At 43.1% G+C, this 8,321-nt stretch overlaps 1 non-coding gene across 1 annotated transcript; it reads right to left on the bottom strand.

The window, feature by feature from the left end:
* Positions 1 to 1,534: 1,534 nt before the first annotated feature.
* Positions 1,535 to 1,637, bottom strand: LOC128778699 (U6 spliceosomal RNA). The gene has a single exon (XR_008424429.1). It is a non-coding gene; the product is annotated as a U6 spliceosomal RNA (small nuclear RNA).
* Between the last annotated feature and the right edge of the window lie 6,684 nt (positions 1,638 to 8,321).

Genomic DNA, 8,321 nt, shown 5'->3' with positions numbered 1-8,321 from the left:
CCGGTCTCTTTCACATTGAAGTCTTTAATCTATTTAGAGTCTGCCCCCATGTCTGGGATTAGGTAGCGGTGCAATTTATCTTTCTTCTTCTGTATTCTGTAGTCCCATGTCATTCTCTAAGCAGTCTGTTGTTTACCCATTAATTCATTCATTAATTTTTTAAAAATACTTATTTTGAGAGAGAGAAAGGGAGAAAGAGAGAAAGGGGAGAGGGAGAGAGAGAGAGAATCCCAAGCATTCTCTGTGCTGTCAGGCGCAGAGCCCTATGCAGGGTTCGAATGCACGAACTGTGCGATCATGACCTGAGTGAGCTGAGCCAAGAGTCGCACACTTGACCGACTGAGCCACCCAGGCGCCTCCCCCCCGTTAATTTATTTTTATACTTTATCTTCTATTAAGTCTCATACAAACATGCCGGTCAGTCTCCAATTTGTCATTTTCCCTTGTCTGTCCTTCTGCCCTTGTGTTGGTTTCGGTATGGCTTTATTAAAACACCCTTGCGGCGCCTGGGTGGCTCAGTCGGTTGAGCATCCGACTTCAGCTCAGGTCATGATTTCACACTCCATGAGTTCGAGCCCCGCGTCGGGTTCCGTGCTGACAGCTCAGAGCCTGGAGCCTGATTCAGAGTCTGTGTCTCCCTCTCTCTCTGCCCCTCCCCCGCTCATGCTCTGTCTCTGTCTCAAAAATAAATAAAAAAACATTTTTAAAAAATTAAAAAAAAATAAAATAAAATAAAACACCCTTTACCACATCCCATTATCTGGCAGGACACACCCTCCCTTTGTTTTCTCTAAAATTGACTTCACTATTCATAGATCTGTCTCTCTATGTATTTTTCAATTACTTCCTTGAGTTCCTTTAAAAGAAATCCAGCTGGAATTTCAACTGATACTGCATTTCATTCATAGGTTAAACTAAAAAGAATCAACCATCTTATAATATCAAATGTTCCTATCTAAGAGCGTGGGATGTCTTTGTATTTAGTGAGATCTTCAGTCTCCTTTATTAGCGTTTTTGTCTCCACATAGAAGGATTTTGGATTCTTGGGCAATTCCTAGATATTTCATACTTGTAGTCATTGTAATTTGCGTCTTTTATTATATTTAATAGTTGGTTACTGCTGGCAGAGAAAAAGACCATTGATATTTTTTTTTCCTTTTTTTCCCCAAGTTTTTCTTTAAATTCCAGTTAGTTAACATACACTGTAATACTAGTTTCAAGTGTAGAATTTAGTGATTCAACACTTTCATACAACACCCAGCGCTCATTACAAGGGCCCTCCTTAATAAAAATATGTGGGGCGCCTGGGTGGCCCAGTCGGTTGAGCATCCGACTTCAGCTCAGGTCATGATCTCACTGTCCGTGAGTTCGAGCCCCCGTCGGGCTCTGGGCTGACAGCTCGGAGCCTGGAGCCTGCTTCGGATTCTATGTCTCCCTCTCTCTCTGCCCCTCCCCCCCTCATGCTCTGTCTCTGTCTCTCTCTGTCTCTCTCTCTCTCTCCGTCAAAAATACATAAACAGTAAAAAATTTTTTTAACAATATGATATACTTCACAAATTTTCATGTCATATCCTTGCACAGGGGCGATGCTAATCTTCTGTGTATCATTTCAATTTTAGTGTATGGTCTGGAAAACTTGCTGAAGTCCTGTATGTGTTCTAATACAGTTGCCCCTTGAACAACATGGGTTTGAACTACATGGGTCTGCTTGTATGTAGATTTTTTTCTTATGATTTTCCTAATAACGTTTTCTCTAGCTTACTTTATGGTCAAAATGCAGTATATGATACCCATAATATACAAAATATGTGTTCATCAACTACGTTATCAATAAGGTTTCTGGTCAGTGGTAAGCTATTAGTAGTTAAATTTCTGGGGAGTCCAAAGTTGTATGGGGATTTTGTACTACGTGGGTGTCAGTGTCTCTAACCCTCATGTTGTTCAAGAGTCAACTGTAGTTTGGGGCACGTGGGTGGCTCAGTCGGTTAAGCATCTGACTTTGGCTCAGATCATGATCTCACGGTTCATGGGTTCAAGCCCTGCATGGGTCTCTGTGCTGATGGCTCAGAGCCTGGAGCCTGCTTCGAAATCTGTGTCTCCCTCTCTCTCTGCCCCTCCTCTGCTCGTGCTCTGTCTCTCTCAAAAATAAATAATCGTTAAAAAAAAAAAAGTCAACTGTAGTTTGATGGTTCTTCTGATTTTTCTAGGTAGATGTTCATTATACCTCTTTTTCCTTTTCTTTTGTTACGGCATTGTCTAGGATCTCCACAACAGTGCATTAAACACTGGCAGTGCCACTGGGCGTCCTTACCTTGTAACTAATCGTAAAGAAAATCCATCTAAAGTGTCACTATTACATTTATCAACTTAAGTTGCTATGGGGTTTTGGTACATAGCCCTTAGCAAATGAATAAAGTTCAGGTCCTCTGGAAAGCAGACATCAAGACAAAGAAATAGACATGCAAGTGATTTGGCCCATTGATATGATGGGTTATATTGGTTGACTTTTTTTTATTATTATTAAATATAATTTATTGTCAAATTGGTTTCCATACAACACCCAGTGCTCATCCCAACAGGTGCCCTCCTCAATGCCCATCGCCCCCCCTCCCCCCTCCCGCCCCCTCATCAACCCTCAGTTTATTCTCAGTTTTTAAGAGTTTCTTATGGTTTGGCTCCCTCCCTCTCTTTTTTTTTTCTTTCCCCTCCCCCATGGTCTCCTGTTAAGTTTCTCAGGATCCACCTAAGAGTGAAAGCATATGGTATCTGTTTTTCTCTGTATGACTTATTTCACTTAGCACAACACTCTCCAGTTCCATCCGCGTTGCTACAAAAGGCCAGATTTCATTCTTTCTCATCGCCAAGTAGTATTCCATTGTATATATAAATCACATCTTCTTTATCCATTTGTCAGTTGATGGACATTTAGGCTCTTTCCATAATTTGGCTACTGTTGAAAGTGCTGCCATAAACATTGGGGTACAAATGCCCCTGTGCATCAGCACTCCTGTGTCCCTTGGGTAAATTCCTAGCAGTGCTATTGCTGGGTCATAGGGTAGATCTATTTTAATTTCTCGAGGAACCTCCACAGTGTTTTCCCAGAGCAGCTGCACCAGTTTGCATTCCCGCATTGGTTGATTTTGATGTTGAACTAGCCTTGCATCCTTGGAACAAACCCCAATTGCTCATGATGTACAATCGTTTTAAAACATCACTGGATTTAGTTTGCTAATATTTTCTTGAGGATTTATGCACCTAAGCTCCCGAAAGGTGTTGACGTACAGCTTTATTTTTATGTACTGTCTGTTGTACCTTGGTGTTAAGGTAATAGCGACCTCATAAAATGAGTTGGGACTCAAATGAGAGGACCTCCTTTCTTCACTGGCAGAGATTTTGTACGACTGGTGTTAATTCCGTGAATGCTGGAGAAATTCTCTATTTGAAAACATCTGGAACTTTTTCAGGAACTTTTAATTATAGACTCTTTTTTAACGGTTATGGGACTATTCGCGTATCTGTTTCATCCTGCTGAGTTTTGGTACTTTGTGGTTTTCAAGGAATTAGTCCATTTCTTCTCAGTTGTCAAATATCTGACATTTGTGACAAATTTATGATTTATAATGTCTGCAAGATCCTCTGTGATGCCCTTCTTTCATTCGACATTGATGGTTTGTCTCTTCTCTTTTTATCCTTGCCAGTTGAGCTAGAGGTTTGTCAGTGTTACTGACTTTTTTGACAAATAACATGTTTTTGTTTCGTTCTCTCATTTTCATGTCTTGATTTTCATTGATTTCTGCTCTTTTTTAAATTTCTTTCTGCTTGCTTTTAGTTGTTGTTTGTCTCCTTTCTCTTCTTTTTCTGGGCTCTTGAGCTAGGAACTTAGATTATTGATCAATAGTTTTTCTCTTTTCAAATGTCAACACAACACTATATTAGCTAAACCCCACAAACTGATATGTTTTATTTTTTTAATTTGTTTTTTTAATGTTTATTTATTTTTGAGAGAGAGACAGAGTGTGAGCAGGGGAGGGGCAAATAGAGAGGGAGACACAGAATGCAAAGCAGGTTCCAGGCTCTGAGCTGTCAGCACAGAGCCTGATGTGGGGCTCGAACTCACGAACTGCAAGATCATGACCTGAACAGAGAAGCTGGATGCTTAACCAACTGAGCCACCCAGGTGCCTCCATATGTTGTATTTTCAATTTCGTTTCAATTTTCATTCAACTTCATTCATTTATTTTTATTTTCAAATTTCCTTTGAGACTCCTGCTTCAACCCCCAGATTATTTAGAAGCGTGTTGTTGAATTTCCGAGAATTTGGGGATTGTTCTCTTGTCTTTCACTTACCGACTGCTAATCTGGTTCTGTTGTGGGTAGAAAACGTACTCGGTATAGTTCAAAATTCTCTTTGATTGGTTAAAGTTTGCTGTCTGACTGAGGATATGGCCTTCTCGGTGAGTGGTCCACGAAGCGGGATGTGTGGCCTGCCATGGGTGGGTGGACGGTTCTGTGATGTCAGGCAGACCCAGTGGGCCATGGCATTGTTGGTTCCTCTGCAGCCTTGTGGGTGTTATCTCTGGGAGTTCTAGCAAACGCTGTGAGCTGGCTCTTGAAATCCCTGTGCCTGTGTGTTTCTCCTTTCCTCTCCACCAGTTTTGTTTTCGTATAGTTTGAAACCTTGCGGTATGCTACACACAGACTTAGGATTGCTGGGTCATGCTGAGTTGACTGAGCCTTAATCGTTCTGTGATGCCTGCTTTTGTTGCTAGTAACTTTTCTTTGCTCTGAAGCTTACCTTCTTGGATGTTATGATAAACACTCTTGGTGTTTTTTGTCTTCCTAATTCGTATTTCTGTGATACAGCTTTCCCATCCTTTTCTTCCCTGCTTATCAGTGGCGTTATTTTGAAGTCATTTTTCCCAGACTGCATGGGAGCGGATCACGTGTCTTACCCACTCAATCTCTACCTTTTTTCATTTTTCATTTTTCCCACTTTACTGAAGAATAATTGATCTCTGTCTCTTTGTTAACAGTAGTTTCTTTTTTTCTTTTAAATTTATTTATTTTGAGAGAGAGCGAGATAGCACGAGCAGGGGAGGGACAGAGAGAGAGTAAAAGAGAGAGAGAATCCCAAGCAGGCCCTGCACTGCCAGCATGAAGCCCAACGTGGGGCTTGAACTCATGAACCATGAGACCATGACCTGGGCTGAAATCCAGAGTCAGAACTCAACCAACTGAGCCACCCGGATGCCCTAATCTCTGTGTTTTAGTTGGTATATTTATACCACTAATATTTAAAATAGTCATTGATACATTAGAGTTTAAGTCTGCCATTTTAAACACTTTTTTATTTTTTTCTGAGACAGAGAGAGACAGAGCACGAGGAGGGGAGGGGCAGAGAGAGAGGGAGACACAGAATCAGAAATAGGCTCCAGGCTCCGAGCTGTCAGCCCAGAGCCCGACGCGGGGCTCGAACTCACGGACCGCGAGATCATGACCTGAGCCGAAGTCGGCCACTCAACCGACTGAGCCACCCAAGTGCCCCAAGTCTGCCATTTTAATATTTTGTTTTATACGTATCTTCTTTTTTCATTCCTTTGGTTTTCTTTTTCTTTTTTTTTCCTGGGGTGGGGGGGCTTCCTTTCTTGTTAGTTACCTGAACAGTTTTTAGTACTGGATTCTTCTTTATATACAATATTTTTTTACATACCACTTGGCATAACTTTACTGTTGTCCCACCTGTGACCTGGTACCACTACCTGTGCTATTAGTGTTTTGCCCTCTGAGTGTAGACGCTTTACCTGCATTTAGATCCCCAACCCTCCCCACTTCTTAAACATAATCGTCTTAGGGGCGCCTGGGTGGCTCAGTCGGTTAGGCGTCCGACTTCGGCTCAGGTCACGATCTCGTGGTCCATGGGTTCCAGCCCCACGTCGGGCTCTGTGCTGACTGCTCAGAACCTGGAGCCTGTTTCAGATTCTGTGTCTCCCTCTCTCTCTGACCCTCCCCCATTCATGCTCTGTCTCTCTCTGTCTCAAAAATGAATAAACGTTAAAAAAAATTTAAAAAATAATAATAATCGTCTTAAGCGTTTCCACTACGTGCATTGAACACCACATCAGATCGTGTTATAATTTTGGCTTCAAACATAAAGTATAATTAAAGAAACTCAAGAGGGGAAGAACAGTCTGTTACGTTTGCCTCTGTATCTTCTCATTCCGTTGTCCTTGTCTTCCTCTCCGAAGGTCCCCTCCTCTGTCTGTTGTCATTTTTATGCCTTTGTCTGCTCAAGCTGCCATGACACGCACCACGATCTTGGGCACTTCATCAGCAGCCCGTCCCTCCCAGTCCCGGAGGCTGCAGGTCCAGGGCGAGGTGTTGGCAGGCGTAGTTTCTCCTGAGGCCCGTCTCCTTGGCTTGTAGGCTGTCACCTTCTGTGTCCTCACACGGTTTTCTACGTGCACACGCTCCTGGGGGCTCTTCCCCTTCTTATGAAGACCACCGATCCTATCAGAATAGGGCCCCATCCTTATAATCTTGCCTAACCTTAGCTACCTCCTTAACGGTCTTATCTCCAAATACAACCTCCTTGGGGGTTGGGTTTCAACGTATGAATTTGGGTGGGGGGACACAATTCAATCCATAACCTTTTTTTTTTTAAGGTTTAGGGTGCTTCCTGTAGCAATCTTTAGAGGTAGGTCTGCCCGCACCAAATCCTTTTAATTTTCCTTCATCTGAGAAGTCTATTTCCCCTCCATTCTTGAAGGATAGCTTTGCCAGATATAGGATTCGCGGCTGACAGATCTTTTCTTTTATCTCTTGAAAAGTGCGCCACTAACTTCTGGCTTGATGGTTCCAGATGACAAATCTGCATAATTAATTCAGTCTTCTGGTACAGGTAGAGCATCATCTCTCCCTGGTTGTTTCTAAGTTTTGTTTCATTTTGTTTTATTTTTGTGTTTAGTTTTTCAGAAGTTTAGCAGTGACGTGTCTTTGTTTGGATTTCTTTGGGTTTATGCTATTTGGATTTCTCCCAGCTTCTTGAATCTGTAGTTTTATGTCTCTTGCCAAATTTAGGAAGTTGTCAACCATTGTTTCTGTGAGTATCTTTTCAGCCACACCCTCCTTCTCTTTTTCTGGAACTCGGATGATAAATGTTGGCCATTTTGGATATTTAGTTAGACATCTGTTTCCCAGATCCCCCACACTACTTTTTTTTTTCCAGTCTGTTTCTTTTTGGTTTTGTTCAGATTGAATGAATTCATTGATCTGTGTTCAGGTTCATGGATCCTATCCAAAGTCATCTCCATTCTACTACTCAGTCCATCCAGTGAGTTTTTATAACTTCTGTTTCTTTGCAGAAATTTTTTATTTTTTAATTTGTCTCAAGAGAATGTGTCATTGTTTATTGAACATTCTTAATTACGACTGTTTTCAAATCCTTGTCAAACACTTTCAACACTTTTTCACTTCAGTATTGACATCTGTTGATTTTTATTTCCCTTTTTTTAATTGTATTTTTTCATTTATATTTTTGGGAGAGAGAGAGAGCAGAGGAGGAGGAGCAGAGAGAGGGAGACACAGAAACCGAGGCAGGCTCCAAGCTCCGAGCTGCCAGCACAGAGCCCGACACGGGGCTTGAACGCACAAGCCGTGAGATCGTGATCTGAGCCAAAGTTGGATGCTAAACCGACTGAGACCCCCAGGTGCCCCTGGTTTTTCTTTCTCAAAGGGCAGTTTTCCTGGTTCTTGGTATGATGAGCGAAGTTTTATGGACATTTTGGCTACTTTGTTAGGGGGCCTCTTAATGCTACATAAATCTTCTATTTTAGCAGGCAAGTGACCCCTTTTACACTTACTGTTTGGTTCTGACCTGCTTTCGTGGGTTGTAGCCCCAGTGACCGGTGAGTTTCTAGAGCCCTTGTGGTGCTATACGGGTCGGCCTCATTCTTGTGGCATCTCTGGGGGCTCTGGGGGATCAGTCCCGGCCCCTCTGCAGCTGCCTGAAAGGGGAGGAGTTGCTTCTCTGGGCCATCTGTGCTGCTGGCCACCTTCCACCACGGGACTGGGTGGGAGGGGTGTCTCCTGCCACTGGGTGGAGAGCTCAGAGCTGCGATGCCGCCCCTCCCAAGGGGAGCAGTTCCCAGGTGCCGAGTGGGGGTTGGGCCAGCCCAGCAAGGCTTTGAAGGCAAATCCGGTCCCCTGCTAGGTCCCCTTGGGAAGCAGCCCCGGTTCGGCCCTGTTGGGCTCCTCCTTTCCGGTTCTTCCGCCCGGCCTTTCTTGTTTGTTTGTCTCCGCCAGGTTTCAGGCCACTTTGGCAC

The sequence above is a fragment of the Panthera pardus genome, unplaced genomic scaffold, assembly GCF_024362965.1.
Source record: "Panthera pardus isolate Hobbes unplaced genomic scaffold, ASM2436296v1 HiC_scaffold_20, whole genome shotgun sequence".
Lineage (NCBI taxonomy): Eukaryota > Metazoa > Chordata > Mammalia > Carnivora > Felidae > Panthera > Panthera pardus.
Note: the sequence above shows the minus strand (reverse complement) of the source record. Positions and strands in the feature narration are given on the sequence as shown.